The sequence below is a fragment of the Saimiri boliviensis genome, chromosome 17 (assembly GCF_048565385.1).
Source record: "Saimiri boliviensis isolate mSaiBol1 chromosome 17, mSaiBol1.pri, whole genome shotgun sequence".
Lineage (NCBI taxonomy): Eukaryota > Metazoa > Chordata > Mammalia > Primates > Cebidae > Saimiri > Saimiri boliviensis.
The window spans coordinates 39375494-39395810 of record NC_133465.1 but is presented as its reverse complement, the minus strand read 5'-3'; the positions used below and the strand labels follow the sequence as shown (position 1 = coordinate 39395810).

The following is a 20317-nucleotide window of genomic DNA, read 5'->3' as shown; positions in this document are numbered from 1 at the left end:
TTATTCTCTGTAAAAAATTAAAGGTAAAATAGTTTATCTACGTAAGTCCTCACCTAATGTTGTCAATAGGTTCTTGGAAACTGGAACTTAAAGCAAAATAATGTATAGTAGGTCTTTCAATAATGTCATTTCTTTCATGGTAATTTTTTAATAATGTTGATGAGAAAAAAAAGATTGGCTTTGTTTATATGTGGCTTCACTTAAAGTCCGTTTCCAAAAATCTATTGGTAACGTTAAGTGAGGACTTACTGTTCATGTATTTATATATGTGTAAATACATATGTACACATACATATATCAGGGAAGTAAATGGGGGTACGCAGCTGGGAAAACCAAGCAACAAAGAAATGGGCACATACTAGCTGCTTAATATACTAATTTGTTGAATTAATGAATTAACCAACTCATAGAATTTTCCCAGTCTAAGCCAATCTTTCACTCCAGCCAACTAGAAAAGTGCCCCCATAATGCAGTGTTTTCTTGCGCACATCCCTAGACCTCATTTGAGATCCATTCCTCTGTACAAATGCTATTTACATCCTGACTGAAACTGTTACCCACCCACAGAAAATCTCCTTTGCTGCTGTGAAATCTCCTTTGTTACTCTTCCTTTCTAAATGTTTATGACAATGTTCACCTATTTAGCAATTTATCCTGTTTCTCTGTGGGGTTTTTAAATCATTACTCAACTTTTATGTTATTTCACTCCTCCCTTGTTGTCATTGTGTCTTCACCTAAGGTAACCTTATTTTTGTGTCTTTGTTGTGTCCCTTTAAGAGAAGATGCTAGTATAAACAAATGTTTAATTTATTAATATTTTAAGTATTGCTAGCTTTTATGCAGTAGAATGGAAAAGAGAGTAATAACTACATTTTCTGAGAGTCTCTCCTGTACTAGATGTTCTACACATACATCTTGTTTTATTCCCACCAGAAATTTATTAGGTAGGTTTCATGTTATTTACACATGAGGAAACTGAAGGTCAAAATTATTTGATCAGTTTCATTCACCTGGTAAGTTGGAAAGCTGGGGCTTGAAAGCAAGATTCAACTCTAAAGATTATGTTCTTAAAATTATGTCACACTAAACAATAAAGTTTCTCGAAGAATAGATGGGAAGGTATCATCCGGAAACTTTTTGTTAGCAGGACACAAATAGCACTAACCACTAGGAAAATAATTGATTAACTGGACTTCTTTAAAATTAAGAATGTCTGTCCACCTAAAGGTATCATTAAAAGAGTGAAAAGGTAATTTATGAGTTGAGAGAAGATACATATATACAGGCAAAATTCTTGAATTTAGAATATAGGCCGGGCGTGGTGGCTCAAACCTGTAATCCCAGCACTTTGGGAGGCTGAGGTGGGTGGATCACGAGGTCAAGAGATCGAGACCATCCTGGTCAACATGGTGAAACCCCATCTCTACTAAAAATACAAAAATTAGCTGGGCGTGGTGGCACGTGCCTGTAATACCAGCTACTCAGGAGGCTGAGGCAGGAGAATTGCCTGAACCTAGGAGGCGAAGGTTGCGATGAGCCGAGATCACGCCATTGCACTCCAGCCTGAGTAACAAGAGCAAAACTCCATCTCAAAAAAAAAAAAAAAAGAAAAAAAGAATATATTGTATCTAATATACTCAGACAGTATCCAGAAATACTTTAAATATTAATAGGGAAAAGACAAATATTCCATTTATGGGCAAGAGACTCGATAGACCCTTGATATAGGAGAATATCCAAATGGCCAGTAAGCATATGAAAACTTGCTCAACATTACTCAAATTTAAACGCCAATGAAATACCACTACCACCACCAGAATGACTAAAATTAACACAATGGATAATGCCAAGTATTGGCAGGAATGTGGTACAACTGAAATTCTCATATACTGCTGGTGATAATATAAATTGGTATAGCCACTTCAGAAATGCTTTTGGCCGTATCTTCTAAAGTTCGTAAAAACTGCAAATTTAATCTACTCTATGACAACAATTTCACTCCTAGGTATATATGCAAAAAATATTAGTACACATGTCTACTAAATCACATGTACAAAAATGTTTACATCAGCTTTATTTATCATGGCCAAAGACTGAACAACCCACACGTCTACTGACACCAGAATGGAGAAATATGTTTTTGTACATTCATACAATGGCATACTACACACTGAATGGATGAATAATTCCTACTTGAACATTGATGAATCTCATAATGTAGAGTGAAAGAAGCCAGACACAAACAGTACATTCTGCATGATGTTTTGTATGTGAAGTTTAAAAACAGGCAAAACAAGTTCATAGTTATAAAAGGTCAGAATATATCTTCCTTCTGTTGGGTGGGAGTGAGGGTTTTGGTAATTGACTGGGAAGGGATGGGGGTGAACCTACTGGAGTGATGAAAATATTTCATATTTTGATTGGTATGATAGTTATGTGGTATATACATGTATAAAATTAATCTGTACAATTAAGATTTGTGTATTTTATATGTTCATCTCAATTTAAAGAACAAGTAATCAACCAAACAGCACTTTATTTCGCAATGAGAAGAGCAAGGCAAATGGAAATATACTTGTAACTATACCAGTTTCCTGAATAAGGATTTATGTGATCTCTCCATTTTATATTAATAATTGAAGTCCAAGGAAAACATTTGTCTCTTTTGACACTCTGACATGCTCCCCTTTATCAGATAATAAAACCATACATCCTGTCATGTCTCACCTCTGTCAGGAAGCACACACGAATTCAATACTAAATAAATCATTTTAGCCTGGGTTTTAGTATATTTACTTTCATTCTTTCTTTCTGCTCCTCACTCCCCAAACTCCAGCCTCACTTCCATTCTGATGAAAATGTTATATGTATGCCTTTCAATACCTTAAAACCATGTTGGATGAAGGTAAGAATATAACATGATATACTATATGAACAAGGTGCTTAGCACAGAAATTGAAGGGTGGTATAAAAGGAGAGTAATATTCAGTGTTAGAAAACTTTAACTTGACTCTGTATGTCCTTTATTACCTGTGAAATCTTGGGTTCAATTTGTTGAACCTTTGTCCTGTCACTTCTAAAAACCAGGCTACCCCTATTTACCTCTCAGTATTGTATCTCTTGGGGTAAAGCTTGTGGGGAAAACACTATGAGCTAGAAAGCATGGGTAGTAGGGCTCACCTGTGCCAATATAGAGGTGCATGGGCTGTCATCAGAGAATCGGCAGGTCTGAATGTCCACTGCAGCTTAAACATCTCATTGCTCTCCATCTGTCACTTTTTCTCTGACCCACATTTCCTTTCTGGAACTTGGTGGGTGTTCTCACTAATGAACATACCTTCTACTGTCAGGAAGGAGGACTCTCAACAATAAGCCTGTGAGAGTGTCTTAAAAGGCTTGGCTGGATAATGACCAAGGAACTCAAACCACTTGTCTACCTTCTTTTCTCCTCCTTTAGAGACAAAGCTCCTGGATACTTTGGTACACCTGATTACAGAAGAAAGAGTTAAGAACTGGCTCTGAGGACAGAGTGAACAGTCTTTTATCCCCCACCCCATCAACGTTCATGACAATTGGTTTCTCTCAATTTTTAAAAATTACCACATATCAGATTCCAAGAAGCTCAGGCAATAACATAGTAAACACCAATGTCTCCAATATCCTTCTGGAAGAGCTGTTGATATTTTGCTCAATGTACAGATAGGATTAAATTATAGGGTTGAAGTTCTACTCTGTATCCTTTCTCTTTCTCTCCCCTCCCTTGAGGTACCTCATTTCTGAGGTTAGTGAAAGCAATTTGGATATATGCTTTTGGTTTTCTATCAACAGTCTTCATATAATGTGGTATCGGTATCATTAAAGTCATAGAAAATGCATCTAGCCCTGTGTATCCTTTGTAACTTGCTTTTCTCATTTATCACAATGCAGATACAATTCATTCATTTTAACTGCAATGTATAAATCATGGATTTGTCCATTCTGTTACAAACAAATAGCTAGATCCACCCCACCTCTACCATTTTTAGCTATTTTAAATTGGCCACAATAAATATCCTTGTGTAGATCTCATTGTTTATGAACTAGGATATTTCATTTTTAAAAAGTCTAGAATGGATGCTGAGAAGCAGAAATGCTCACTTGCAAAGGATGCCTCTCTTCAAATAAATTAGATCTTTCTAAAGTGGTTATAACAATTTAAAGCGCCACATCTTTTGGCCACAGTTGGTATAATCACATTTTTAAATGTGTGTCAATAGATGGGATTGTAATGCTATGCTACTGCAATTTTAATTTCCCCTGAATCTCAGTGAGGCTGAGCAAATTTTTCATACATTTATGGCTGTAGGAATTTCTTTATCTACACACAGTCTTGTTTATGTATTTTGCACATCAAATGGTTTATTAGACTGTTTGGATAATTCTGATTCCAGAACATTTTAGTTCTCCCAGCAAAGCTCAACTCGTTTTTCTCTCACTTCTAATTTTCAGAAGTTCCTTTTTTAAAATTGAACCCAAATCTGCGTTGTTGATATTTCTATCCAGTACACTGGTTTTGCACTCTGGGATGATACAGAGTAAGTCTGATCTTTCTTTCATATCACTGCCTTACATATCCATTTGTTCACTTATATTCATTCCTTCACATATTTACTCACTTATTCATTTCAGCAAACGTGGATTAAGTACTCACCGAAGTCATCAAGGAGATAAGTTTAGTAAAGGAGACAGACATCAAATTAACTAATGATGCAATATGGTAAGCCCAGCCATAGTGTTATGCACAAGAAACAAAGATAGGACAGAATGAGAATGACTTTAACAGATATTCACCCTCTCACCACACCATTTATTAAAATAGACGTTTCTATAAAACTTGCCTGCAGTAAGTATCCCCTGCCATCGGCCTCTTGTGTATCTTTTCCCCATCACCTGGCCACTCTTCCAGGGGAAGTCTCCCTAGTATTTCCATATCAATTAAGGGGGTGGCAGGATGTGAGAGGTATACCAGGACCTTATGTCTGTGCTGCACCTGGCTTCTGTTCTGATGGGCTGGTGCCCAGAACTGCATTACATATTTGTCCTTTTTGGAAGGAGCTACTTTCACTTGAGTCCTGGTTACAGGTATTTTCACCATCCCAATCATTCTCTTTCAGATCTATCTTTATCCTTCAATACATTATAGTGCTCAGAACAATACATAGGTTCATGGGAAAATAGTCTAAGCACAGTGTTTAAGAAACTTCAGTGTCTTCATGAAACATCTACATGTTTTTAAATTGAAGATTATGATTCAGAATGCCTGGGCTGGGGCCTGAGATTCTGTATTTCTGACAACTTGCCTGGTGATGCCAATGTTGCTAGTCTGAGGATCATATTTTGAGTAGCAAGGGTCTTTCCAGCTTAAAATGTAGTTGAACCCACACTACCGTAATTCTGACCCAACACTCACAACCCAGCCCAATGTCAAATCAGTTCTTTGACAACAATGTCATATAGAAACATATTGATCTAAGTTCTCTAAGTCTTTTTAGGAAGGGCAAAACTTAAAAGTCAATACTATTTCATCTTCCCTTTATGGAGATACGGTTTTGCATACGCATATCTCTTTGTAGCTATACTAGTTTGGAAGCTAGTGATATTGGGGGTGGCCTATAATACCCACCTGTTCCTCTACCTGTCAGTCCATAGAGAAGGTATACCTAGCATGCATCCAGCAATGCACCTGAGCTTCTTTAGCTGTGTAAATGCCCATATATTAAAGAAATCCTCCAGGGAGCTAAGGATCTAAGACACATCTTTACAATGTTTCATTCATTCCTTCAACAAATAGCGCATGAGCATTCATACCTGGTGGTCATTACTTTAGGTAATGAGACAAGGTGCTCCCTCTCATGGAATTTATATTCTGCTGGGGTCAGATATGCTACAAAAATACATAAATAAGCAAGAAGAATTTGTATGGCCTTGTTATGCTGAAAATAATAGCAAGAGGTGAGAGTGGCAGGGTGGCTCCTATGGATTGGGTGGTCAGGATGTCATTTAAGCTCATATATGAATAACTAGCAGGAAGAAGCCATGTATGGATAAGAAAAAAAAGGATTACAGGCAGGAAAATAGATGGTACTAGAATTTGAAGCAGGCAAGAGCTTAATATGCTCACAGATCAGGAAGGTCAGTAAACTTCCTGGAGCATAATGAATGGGGGTTGGGATAGAACACATTGACATTGAAAAGGCAGAAAAGGGTTAGATCCTGCTGAGCTACATAAGTCAGGGTCAGAAGTATAGATTTTATTCTAAGTGGGATATGCAGTCTTGAGGATCACTGAAGTTTTTGGATTTTAGAGGTGGAGTCTATAAGGCTTCAGATACAATTACTGGGTATCTACTTTTTCTGTTTGTTTTTGGCTTCAGCAGTCAGTCAGCTGTTGGGGTCATTTACTTGGTTGGGGAAAGTTGTCATATGGGTAATGTCTGAGGAGAGAACACAAGAGTTTCATCTGATCATGGTAAGTTTCAGATGGCTACCAGTCATCCATGTGTTGGTGCCAAGCTGACTGTTGGAAATAAGTCCTGGAGAACCAATTAGCTGTCAGGCAAACTCAAAAGACCTGGCACATTCAGCAGATGGTTCTTAAGTCATATCCATAGGGAATGTCATACTAACAGATTGATCGGAGAAGGAAAGACCAGCAAAGGAAATTGACAAGTGACCAGTTAAGGCAGAGGAAAAATGAAAAGAGGAAGACTGAAGATACGGAGTCTTGTGAGCTCAAAGAAGTGCTTCAAGGAGGCAGGGGCTGACTATGTGATACTACTGTAAGGTCATAGTAGCTAAGAATAGGGGAAAGCCCACCAGATTTGGCAATACATAGATTCCTGGTTACCTTGACAACAGTGGCCCTAGTGGAGTGGTAGAAAGGAAAGTCTGATCAGATGGGTTGAAAAGAGAATGCCAGAAAAGAAGTAAAAACAATGATTGTGGATAATGAGCTCAAGATTTTATGTGAAGGGAGTGAAGAGAGTGGTAGTTGGAAGGAAACAAGAGATCAGTTTTTTAATAGGAGATTCAAGAGGATATCTGTATAATAATGGAAATGGACCAGTTGAGAGGGATAGTGTGATGATTCAGAAATAAAGGAAGATAATTGCAGGCGCAAAGACCTTCAGAAGGTGAAAAGGCTCAGGATCCAGACCAAAGCATTAGGAATGATTTCTGATAGGCATAGAGACATTATCTTCATAGAGACATGACTGAAAGAGACAGGGTAGAGATTCAGATAGTTTATTTGGGCAGTAAAAAGGTATAGGGGTTTCTGTCTGCCTCAATTTTCTTCTATATAAGCAGAGGAGAAATAAAATCCTTTATGGACAAGCAACTGCTGAGATATTTTTTCACCACCAGGCCTGCCTTACAAGAGCTCCTAAAGGAAGTACTAAACATGAAAAGGAACAACCAGTACCAGCCACTGCAAAAACATACCAAACTGTAAAGACACTTCATCGACACTATGAAGAAACTGCATCAACTAATGAGCAAAACAATCAGCTAGCATCAAAATGGTGGATCAAATTTGCACATAACAGTATTAACCTTAAATGTAAATGGGCTAAATGCTCCAATCAAAAGACACAGACTGACAAATCAGACAAGAAGTCAAGACCCTTTGGTGTGCTGTATTCAGGAAGCCCATCTCACATACAAAGACACACATAGGCTCAAAATAAAAGGATGGAGGAAGATTTACCAAGGAAATGGAGAGAAAAAAAAAAAAGCAGGGGTTGCAATCCTAGTCTCTGATAAAACAGTTTAACAAAGATTAAAAGACACAAAGAAGGCGTTACATAATGGCAAAGGGATGAATACAACAAGAAGAGCTATTTTAAATATATACACACCCAATATAGGAGCACCCAGATACATAAAGCAAATTCTTAATGACCTATAAAGAGACTCAGACTCCCATACAATAATAGTGGGAGATTTTAACACCCCACTGTCAATACTAGACAGATCAACGACACAGGAAATTAGCAAGGATATCCAGGACTTGAACTCAGATCTGGACCCAACAGAACTAATAGACATCTACAGAACTCTCCACCCCAAAACCATTCTTCTCAGTACCACATTGCACTTATCCTAAAATTGACCATATAATTGGCAGTAAAACACTCCTCAGCAAATGCAAAACAATGGAAATCATAAACAGTCTCTCAGACCACAGTGCAATCAAATTAGAATTCAGGATTAAGAAACTCACTCAAAACTGCACAGCTACATAGAAACTAAACAACATACTCCTGAATGACTACTGGATAAATAATCAAGGCAGAAATAAAGATGTTCTTTGAAACCAATGAGAACAAAGACACAACATACCAGAATCTCTGGGATATATCTAAAGAAGTGTCTAGAGGGAAATTTATAGCAATAATTGACACCCTAAGGTCATGATTAAAAGAACTAGAAGAGTAAGGTCAAACAAATTCAAAAGCTAGCAGAAGACAAGAAATAACTAAGATCAAAGCAAAAATGAAAGATATAGAAACACAAACCCTTCAAAAAATAGATAAATCCAGGAGCTGGTTTCTCTGAATTGATCAACAAAATAGATTGACTGCTAGCCAGACTAATAAAAAAAGAAAAGAGAAGATTCAAATAGATGCAGTAAAAAACGATAAAGGGAATATCACCACCAATCCCACAGAAACACAAACTACCATCAGAACACCTCTATACAAATAAACCACTAAATCTAGAAGAAATGGATAAATTCCTGGACACTTACACCCTCCCAAGACTAAACCAGGAAGAAGCTGAATTCCTGAATAGATCAATAGCAAGGTCTGAAGTTGAGGCAGCAATTAATAGCCTACCAACCAAAAGAAGTCCAGGACCAGACAGGTTTACAGCTGAATTCTACCAGAGGTACAAAGACAAGCTGGTGTCATTCCTTCTGAAACTATTCCAAGCAATACAAAAAGAGAATCCTCCCTAACTCATTTTATGAGACCAACATAATTCTGATACCAAAACCTGGCAGAGATGCAACTAAAAAAGAAAATTTCAGGCCAATATCCACAATCAACATTGATGCAAAAATCTTCAATAAAATACTGGCAAACCGATCAGCACATCAAAAGCCAGCCATCATGATCAATTTGGCTTCATTCCAGGGATGCAAGGCTGGTTCAACATCCACAAATCTATAAACATAACCCAACACATAAACAGAACCAACAACAAAAACCACGTGATTATCTCAATAGATACAGAAAAGGCCTTTGACAAAATTCAAAAACATAACCCATTCTCAAGGGCAACAGGGCTGTCAAGAAAAACAGACAAGCCGACACCTAGCAGGACCCCACAAACTGTAAGTGAAGACAAAACAAAAGCAAAACTCTACATGAAAGTGGGCAAGAAAAAGGTAAGGAACTTCTAAACAGAGAAATGGGCAGATGACATGTGATATCCTCAACAGCGTAAAAACCCCTTAAAATTATGGAACTATGTCTTATACTGCCTCACTTCTCCCACACCATTTCTGACACTTAAAATGGTATCATTGATAGCCTTCTTCCCATTCTGTCTCTCGTGCTGGTATGTTGAGAATCTCACTCATTCTCCAAGGAACATCTTAAATGTATGAAGCCCATCAAGCTTTTCCTGATACCCATCAATGTCACCCACCATTGATCTTGCCCTACTTTGATTTCTCATAGTTTTATTACATGCTTAGCAAAGTTGTTCTTGTACTGTATTATAGCTTTGATAGGCTCTTTGAAGGAAATAATTATATCTTCATTGTCTATGATGCCTTCTAAATATTTTTTGCTAGTCTGACTCCCAGTCCAGATATTAGCTAATCCTTTGCCCAAATGAGGCTTGCTCTCTTTTGTTTGAGTCAATAAAGTTGCAAAACTTAGACTTCAACATATTTCCCCAAGAAGCCTAGTCTCAACAACCCTGAGAATCATGTAAACTGATGCCATCATTCCCAACCGGCAGGATTTTTTGGGTACATGTTGATGGCCTCCAGTAATGAGATCCAGGTGAGAGCTAAGTCCCTTCCTTTACAGCTCAGCCACTAGGTGGAATGTTGCAATGAAAACATATATCTGACTGATTTCTGCAACATATACACCCTTTCAACTATAAGCATGTATGCAAATTTTTTTTTTTTTTTTTTTTGAGACGGAGTTTCGCTCTTGTTACCCAGGCTGGAGTGCAATGGCGCAATCTCGGCTCACCGCAACCTCCGCCTCCTGGGCTCAGGCAATTCTCCTGCCTCAGCCTCCTGAGTAGCTGGGATTACAGGCACGTGCCACCATGCCCAGCTAATTTTTTTTTGTATCTTTAGTAGAGACGGGGTTTCACCATGTTGACCAGGATGGTCTCGATCTCTCGACCTCGTGATCCACCCGCCTCAGCCTCCCAAAGTGCTGGGATTACAAGCTTGAGCCACCGCGCCCGGCAAATTTTTTTTTCTTATGTGAACTGGTGAAGCACCATCTCTGTACTTTATGACACTTTAAAAAGGACCCTTGCATAAAAAGATTACTTGAGGCAAATGTGACATGTCAGCAGCAGAATTCAGCCAATATTCCAGTTAAAATCAGCCAACCAAATTCTCTGTTAAGTGAAAGGACACAAGACTTATTAAATGGGTCCCTAAGCTAGGGGCACCACTATAAAAAAGCATACAACTTTTGGGTTTGCTAGATCCTCACACCTCATTTATTCAAGGGAAGCAGTTTCTATACAATACTTCTGAGCAGTCCACGTATCTTGAAAGCCATCCATTTCCCCAGTAAAAAATTATTTATAATATTTCTTATGTTAACCAACAAGGTCTCTAGGTAGAGATTTATGTATAGAGAGCTGATCACTTGTCTTGGCTGCCTTTGAACTGTTGACTACTAATTATTTTCTCTTCAATGCTACCCTCTGGAGGGTGTATTCTTTCCAAAGCCCCTTCAAATATTAGCTGCTCCTAAGGTATGAATAAAATCAACTTAAACATTTATCATATAGGGTTTAAATAGAAATATTCAATAGTAAATAATAAAACACCTAAATTAATAAATTTTTTTCTCCCTCTTTTTTCTTTCCCTTCTCTCCTTGTTTTTTCTCTCATTTCTGTTCATTTCTTCCTTGGTAGTCCATACTGAGGAGTGATTGAGTCATTGTAAAGGATATTTTGGAGTGCATATTTTTTCCACTAAAATTAAAATCCACAGACAATTCTGCTCTCCAAAATCCCTCCTTAGCCACCCTGACACCTGCAGCCCTCCTTTCCTGAACCCTGTTCCCTCCTCTTGTAGAATTTCAAATTACTTTCCCATGTATTCTGACTCCCAATATAGCATTCTGTCAGTCCTTAACTTGCCAGCCTAAACACCAAGATTCTCAGGAAAACAGAGACTCCTCCGGAGAATTCAGGTTGGCTTCCTCAGAAGGCTGTTTGTGGAACATCTTTGTTTACTTAAACATGTCCTTGAGGTCTCTACCTTTTCTCATCTCCTTAGTAAACAACTTTGCTGAATGATTCTCTCAAGCAAATGCAGTGTTGTTAAAATAAAATGGAGACCAGGCATGAAAAATTCCAGAGCAGACACTTAGGCCTTGAAAATGACCTGAAACTTGTTTGATTTGCAACCGTAAGTGAAATTTGAGCTATTTCTTATGCCTAAAGAAAAATGAAAAGCGGAACCAATCAAAAGCTGCCGTGTAACATGGAGTTACACAACTAGAAGCTTTTCAGTAGGATAGACAAAAGGAGGCAACTGTATAACCAAAACCAATCAGCTCTATCTTCCTTGCCTTGCTTCTGTGTTCACTATAAAAGCCTTTCCCTTGAGCTTCTTCAATGGAACCCTGAACCTCCTGCTGCCTGATTCATGAGTCACTGTTTGCTCAAAGAAACTCTACAAAATTGTATTGTGCCTCAGTTTATCTTTTAACAGTATTCTTTCCAAGAATGTTTGTAAATAAAATTTCCTCATCCTCATGATATATCTAAGAATGAGACATCATTCTTAATGATTAAACCTTACACAAGGTCCAAAATGCATGTCATCCCAGATATATTCTTATTTATCCTCCACCCTCTATGGAAGTCACTTACTCTTGACCTGAATATACATCCTTAAGCACTTTCATGTATTAGATTTTTTTTTCTTTTCCTGCTATGTGCATGCACTTTTTACTTCTTTTTGTTGTCTTTGGGTTATCTCAGTTTAAGGTAATCATCAGAATAAAGTAGAGATGTTGAAACTACCTAGATCTTTTTCATCAGAGTCTGAGGGGTTATACCCAGAATCCGTGTTTTGTAAAATCATCTTCCCTGGTAATTTCTGTACACAGCCCTGAGTAAGACGGCCCCACCATTTAACACAGGTGGATAGCGTTATTGTTTTCTTTGGGCACCAGCACACCACCTCCTGTGGTTAGACAGAGAATTAAGGCTTTTCAACGACCACAAGCTGTAGCATTTGCTCCAGTATCAACTCCCTGCCAATCACCCTCCCAGTCATGCACGGCACAATCCACAGTGACTCCAAGGCCAGAGAGGCAGGTTTGCGCTTGTCCGCACATTCAGTTTTTATATCATTGGTTGTCACCTGAACCTCATTCTTGCTCCCCCACAGAAAGCTGGTCGATCTTGCGCAAGAGTGAGTCTGAGTACGCCCCCTCCTAATCAGAGTAACTCAATCGTCTGTGCCTGTGCCTAAGACTGCCGACCCTTAAATTAGGGAAACTCAACCTTTGCTAACTTCCCTACTGGATTAGGTGGCCATGACTGTTTGGTGCTGCAGCTAAAATGAACTAGGGTGATTTCAGCATGACCTTTGTTTTTAGTCACAAAGCTGGGAACTACTGTTGCTGATTAAAAATACACAAAATGAAGGATGCATTTGTTGTATTGTCTCACTTCTTCCTCTAAGGCTCTCATTTGTTTCAAGTACATGGCCCAAGTTTCTCCTCACTGCGCAAAGCAGTCACCCCAGCACTTGGGTGGTTAGCTGAACGATATGACTTCACACTAGCATGGTCGCTGCCTCATACCTTGGATGTTTCCACATGGGCAGCCTGATGTAGTGAAGCAAGCTCGGGCTTTGGAGCCAGACTGATCTAGGTTCAAATCCCATCTCTGCCACCCAAAGTTCTGTGGCCTTTGGCCAATGACCACACTTAACTAAGATTCCATTTGTTGTCCATAAAATGGGGATAATAATAACATAATAATACCTGCTTCACAAGTCTAATGGACTTAAGACGACATTAGGACATCTGCTGGGTAATTAGCACCTGCTCCTTCCTCCTTTGGCTCCCTTTACAAAGGAGGGTGGGGTCCCTCATCATACCTCCTGTCTATTTTATTCTCCCCCTCTGAAACAGTGTCTGGTTCTGGCTCTCTCACCTAGGCTGGAGTATAGTGGTGCGATCTCTGCTCACTACAACCTTGGCTTCTCGGGTTCACGCCAACCCTCCTGCCTTAGCCTCCCTAGTAGCTAACTAGGACTACAGGTGCACGTTACCATGCCCAGCTAATTCTTGGTTTGTTTGTTTTTTTTTTTTTTTTTTTTTTTTTTTTTGTCGAGACTGGTTTTCATCATGTTGCCCAGGCTGGTCTTGAATTCCTGAGCTCAAGCAACCTGCTGTCCTCAACCTCTCAAAATGCTGGCATTATAGGTGTGTGCCACTGTGCCTGGCCCTCCTGTCTTGCTTTTATCTTTCTCAAACAAGAGCACAAACAACATGAACTACCAGAGAGCTTTGTCAAAACATCCATTCTTTCACCCCTAGAACCAACCCTCTTTGAAATCTCCAAACTTACCTCCTCCTCCTCAGTGCCTTCTCCAAATGGTTCCCAGGTTCTGGACCCCGTGGCACAGCAAGTGAAGCATTGAGGGTGCTGACTTGCTAGGGAGGCGCTCACTCTCTCCCCAGTCCTAAGTGCTGACTCCTTAAATTGTGGGCCCTGGGGGCCTCTCACTAGTCTTGGCCTTGCTAGGGCTGTCTATTCATCACTTGCTGCACTGATGACAACCGTTTCTTTTCTCTCAGTAGGTTAGATAAAGCTTAGATTAATTAACAGTAGAGCTTAGGCAACTTTTCTTGCTGGAGTACTTCTAAAAAAATAAGCGTTTTCTGAGAGCCACCCAGACTGCTGAAAGATCACCAACCTAGCTAGCTCCATGTTACGCTCTCCTCAAGTCCAGACCCCCAACTTCCGGGGATTCCGGCTCAACTAGCCTGAAGCAGGGCCCTATGGGTAATTTTAAATAGCTTCCCAGGTGATTTGTAAGATGACTGGGGTCAAATCACTTGGCCTGGGCTCAAGGAATCTGTATTCAAGCTCCCAGGTGATTCCTATCCACACTAAAGCTTAAAACCCCACTGGCTTCCCGTTAAACTCTCCAGATCTGAAGTCAGACCCAGGTTCAAATCCTTATTCTTGCACTCACAATCATATTACTTTGACCAAGGTAATATGATTTTGCCCATTTCTTCACCGACAAAATGACAATAATAACAGTACCTGCCACAGAAGTGCTTATGGGAATTAAGTGAGTCACTTAGCATAATGTGTGACACACAGCAAGTCTCACTAAGTGATACCTTATTATTATTAGCATGGTAAAGCATTTATTGAGCCCTTACTATTGATGAGCATTTTATATGTGTGTATATATGAGACACAGTGTCTAATCTCCAATCCAGTGATCTTGGGCTACTTAATGCCTTTGTGCATCAGGAGATTATAAACAGCGGAAAAGAAGCAAGTCATGAGGATTCAATGAAATATTGCACAAAAAGTGCTTAGCAGAGGCCTGGTACATAGTAAATGCTCAATAAATGATAGCTGTTATAACTTCATACAACTGTAGATTTTCAATATAAGTCGATAATTCTGGAGTAATTTTAATACATTTCCTGTCCAAGAAAATACTCAGCTTGGCTCCTAAGTAAAGCCAAAAATCTTTCTTGTACTTATTTCTTAGCTTTTGCTACAGGGGCTGGCCCACATCAGGGGTTTGAGGAATGTTTTCCAAATGCACAAACGAATGGATTACTAGGGAATTTCCACTTGCTTTCACTCTCCACACTGATCTCGCCTATGTCTCAAGATTGTGAAAGTCTTCTGACCACGGGCCATTCATTGTTTCCAACTGCTGCAACCCGCCCGCCCGTGGCTCTAATCAAGAGCAGAACTGATTTATGCTGCAGGTGGAGTGAGTCAGGGAGGTGGAATCCTCCACCGCTGATTTGTTTATTGCTGAGTCCTTGAAAATTGAATAGGGAGGAAAAGGGAGGTATGAGAAATGAGTTAAGAGCTACTCCCCATCGCATTTGATGAGAGGTCCCTTCAGTCTGGAAGAGTATAGCTTTTTTGTTGTTTTTAATATGAAAATTCTCTAAGTTCTACAAAAACACATGGCAAGTCTCATGCTGTCTTCCACCTGACAGCTACCAAGAGCCCTGACTATGATGGAATAGCAAGCTGCCTGGATTTCTGGGCTTAATTAAGGAATTGTAACAGGCTATACTATAACTCTGTAATACTCCTTGGTGAATGACTACAGTAGATAAAGAAAAATTGGTTGCCTCCATTTAGCAGATATTGATTTAAGAGTCTGTTTTAAAACATTTAGATTAACTTGGTTCTTTATTTATTCACTTCCATGCATTAATTGAAAGCCCACAGCTCAGATTGCATTAACTTGATCGCCCTCTACTGGCCACATACTGAAGTAGATGCCTTTTTTTGACCACTCCTACAAAAAACTACAGCTATTTTTAGAAAGTATTGGCCTTTTCAACTCAAACATACTTTTTCAAGGTCAATTATGAGTATGGTGGAGAGACTCCTCTATACTAAACCCCAAATTGTCTGCTCGTTTCTGAATATTCTGCTTCCTAAAAGGTCTTTCGATTTCATGTATTTGATAATTTAAGAAGAACCGTGACCAGGAGCCAGAAGATCTGAGTTTACATGGGCGTACCCTCTCATCTGTGAAAGGAGAAGGTTGAGACGAGACAGGCGCAAGGCCTCTTTGTAACCTCTCAAGCTGGGGTGGTAGGGACTGCACCCCATGTTAGAAGCCAGGTGCCCTGCAATCGAGTCCTGATTTGAGGTTTGGTTGTGATTCCCTTTAACTCTTTTCTTTTTTTTTTTTTAATTTTATTTTTTTTATTGCATTTTAGGTTTGGGGGTACATGTGGTGAACATGCAAGATTGTTGCATAGGTACACACATGGCAGTGTGGTTTGCTGCCTTCCGTCCCCTCACCTGTATCTGTCATTTCTCCCCATGCTCTTTAACTCTTGCTATAAAGCGAACAAGGAGGGTATGCAATCTCCAGGATTCCTTTGAATTCTGATATGTTAGGACTCAAGTCATATTAACCTTGAGCACATATAAATGACAGGGAGGAATTTTCAAAAAGATAATTCCTCTTAAACCCTTTTCAAAAGGTTTTTTCTTTTTTCCTTTTTTCGTAGGATGATTTTCTAGAAAACATAGGATTTATTCCTTACAAAACTCCTCATACTTGCAGCTGAAACTATTGTCTCCACATGAACAGTTTGAATAAACTGTAACATTTTTATTATCTAGAACATAGGAGAGAAGAAAAAATCCAACACCAGATTCTAGATAGAGACCTATTGCAGATTCTTAAAATTTGGGTGGAAAATGAAATAATGAGTCCCTTCAAGTCCAAGGGAGAACAGCTGGTTCTGAGTCCCTATGCAGAAGCTGCACTACTTCGCCCCACAAAGCAGATCTGCAATGTGATCAGCAACCTTTTGCTTCCATCGTTTTGGGTGGATTATCCAGTCCCCAGTCACAGTTCAAAGGAGACATTTGTTCAGGCAAGGCGAGCACAGTATAATCCTCCTTCTTTGCAACAAACATTAAGAGCATTTAAGAAAGTCAGAGCAAGGCAACGCTGGGATAACTTCTTTTTCTACCATGAGAGAAAACAGAAAATGCCACATAGAACAATGTAAAATTGATTGACTTAGCAATGCTTTGGCCTGGTGAAAATTTACCAAATTTCAAGAATTTGTATTTTAAAAAATAAAACATCTTTGCATTTAATTAGCCAGGAATTTATTCTATCAGGCACTTTCAAATGAATAATTGTATTTGCTTCTTAAAAATCAATACTAGGTATATCATCCAGGTCATTGCAAATGCTGTTAATTCATTCCTTGTATGGCTGAGTAGTATGGAATACTACTCAGCATATATAAATGACAAGGAATAGGGATTACTACTCAACCATAAAAGGAATGAGTTAACAGCATTTGCAATAACCTGGATGATAATGGAGACTATTATTCTAAATGAAGTAACTCAGGAATGGAAAACTAAACATCATATGTTCTCACTGATACGGGGAAGATAAGCTATGAGGATGCAAAAGCGTAACAGTGATACGATGGACTTTCGGGACTTGGGGGGAAGAGCGGGAGGGAGGTGAGGGATAAAAGATAACAAACATGGGGCAGTGTATACTGCTCGGGTGGTGGATTCACCAAAATCTCACAAATCACCACTAAAGAACTTACTCACGTAACCAAATACCAGCTGTACCCCAACAACTTATGGAAAGATAAAATACTTAGGTATACACTTTTTTAAAAAAATGTAAAAAACACATACAGGATCTGTATATTAAGTTACAAATTCTGATGAAAGAGATCAAAGGAGACCTCAATAAATGGAGACATCCTTACTTTGTTCATGAATTAGAGAACTCAACATAATAAAGCTGTCGATTCTCCCCAAATTAATCTGTAAATTTATTACAACAACAACAATGAAACCAGTACTAGGAAGGGGGTTATGCTCACGTTGTAGAAGATACTTAAGAAGATTCTTTGCCTTCCTTACAAAGACCAGATCACACAGATAATAAGTACTATGTTCTGATATTTAAAATTTTGCTCTAAGATTTTCTAAGAAAACACTTAAGTCCTTCTAAAGATGTTAGGGCTATATGAATGCATATATGGGTGTATCATCTTTTCCAAAGAGAGAAAAAAAAAACAAAACAAACCATGTATTTCTAGGGAAAAACCAAAGCAACAGAGCCGAGAGAAGTAATGTCTGAGCTTGAGTCTGCACTAACTTTTCCAAAGCAAGAGTTCTATTCAATGTATCTTCCAGAACAAGGCACCGTGTGGGAAACATTGTAGAAGGCTGTCATCTTTCCCCAGCTCATTTCCTGGTTGGGGAATAAACTACTGCAGATTACATTGTGTTCTCTCTAAGGACTGTGGACAAAATAGTGGCTATTAGTTTCTAGGGATTGGAAATTAATAAAGAGGGAGTTTAATGCCAGTCACATTCAATCCCATAAACAAATCTTTAAAATCTATCAGGCCTAGTTCAAAAATATGTCTCACATTCCATCACTCTGTCCATCTCCACTATTACCATCCGAGATTAGTGGTCCAAATGACAGGAACAGGATCATTGATGGTGTGTGTCATGACTTTCAGGTAGTCAATTTCGAAGAAGGCAATCTCAAGGAAGAGTCTTTTTTCTTTCTGACTTAAAGAATTTAAGATTCTCTTCCTATTGGGAATCTAAAGACATCACATCCCATGCCTTCTCTGGTATCACGATCACAGAAGTTTTATCTGCAACAGGTGTAAAGGAGCTTATATAACATTACTGTGCATGCTCATACCCTCCTAATCTCATCCACATGACTATTCTGCAAACACAAAGCATAAAATACCCCAGACTAGACACCAGCATGAGTCCAGCTAAAAAAATTGAGAGATCAGCATGGTCTCTGTATAAGCATGTGATAAAATCTCTATAGTCATGTTTTTCAAGTGAATGCTAGCTCTCCCTCCCCTGGATTCCCCATAACCTTTCTTCCATTCTCTGATAATAGTTCTTTATTTGCTTTATCTGCCTATTAAACTGTAAGCTCCTGTAGGTAGGGAACAGGGAGGATCATGTGTGTTACTCAACTCAGACGGCAGGATAGAATGAGGAATCTGACAAACCTATCCTGGAAAGCCAACTTAACTAACTGTAGGGTTTTGGGCACTTAACCTCCCTGAGCCTCAATTCTAATAGGAAAACAGTTATTGTAAGTATCTAATGACTTTTATGTAAATTGCTTAGCCAATGCTTGCCCACAGCAATTGATGTAATAAATAATAGCACTGTATCTTAGGTTGGGCTCTCTAGAGGTAATATTTGAGACAGAGATTTGAGTGTCTATGATTTAGCTAAAGGAGGGGTCTCAGAAAGAAGGGAGTGATGGAAGTAAGAAAAAGTGGGGAGAGGAGCTAAGCTGAACTCTAACTTCAGCCTGATCCCACAGGGAGGTCTGAAGCATAAATTGCACCAAAAAGTTGGTTCCCTCTTGGGATGGATCCATCCATTTCTATCCTCCCCCCATTCAAACCCTCCATGTCCGTTGGTTACTGGCTATAGGCTGCCTCCCTTTGGGGGCAGAGAATGACATATCCTTCATGCCCAATCAGCTCCCATGACCAAGGACAATTCGCTGAAGAATAGGGCAGTTGTGAGCTGACACCAACCTACACTTACAGCAACCATGTAAGGGAGATCTTGGCAAGGCATCAGCAGCATCCACTATACTATTATTATATTTGTGTCATCCTATGTCCAAATATGAGCTTTTGATATGACGGGGACTCAATAAATAGATGAACTAAATTAAAGAATCTAAATTGTATAGACTATGCACAACCAGCATGAATAGCTTATGTCTCATCCACTTGTCCGAAGTCTTTGGAGACAGCTGTCACATTCCTCCCCTTCACTGGCCCTCAGAATTGCCAAGACTACACAAGGTTGTAGCATGCTCCTAAATCCTTGGCACACTGATTATGTGTAAAGCTCACTTAACTGTAAATTTTCTTGCTTCTCTTGTTTCAAAGATTTTCTGGTGCTAATTACACCTACGCTTACATCCAAATATTTCATTGTGATGTAGATTATACTTGTAAGTGCATGAATTATTCTTCGAAGGCAAAAGGAATTAATAATGTTTCACCATTCACTGTGACATGTTTCCAAGCATGTAAGTGACAGACGCACTTTTAAATAATGTACTTTTTCTACTCCTTGACGAGCAGGAACCCAGATTTAAAGAGATAGAAGATGTGAAGAACTGCCTTGTGGATCTACTGATATCATGCTTGGGTTTCCATCTCCATCAGCAAATGCATGAATAAGTAATGTACTCAGGTCCCAGTACCTGCTCAGATTAGATTGTATCAGCAGCCTTACACTCTGAAACACCAT

The 20317-nt window shown here is 39.1% G+C and overlaps 1 protein-coding gene across 2 annotated transcripts in view; it reads right to left on the bottom strand.

Moving 5' to 3' along the window:
* The window catches only part of CA10 (carbonic anhydrase 10), a 538401-nt gene that overhangs the window by 467213 nt on the left and 50871 nt on the right, over window positions 1–20317 (bottom strand). The window lies entirely within an intron of this gene.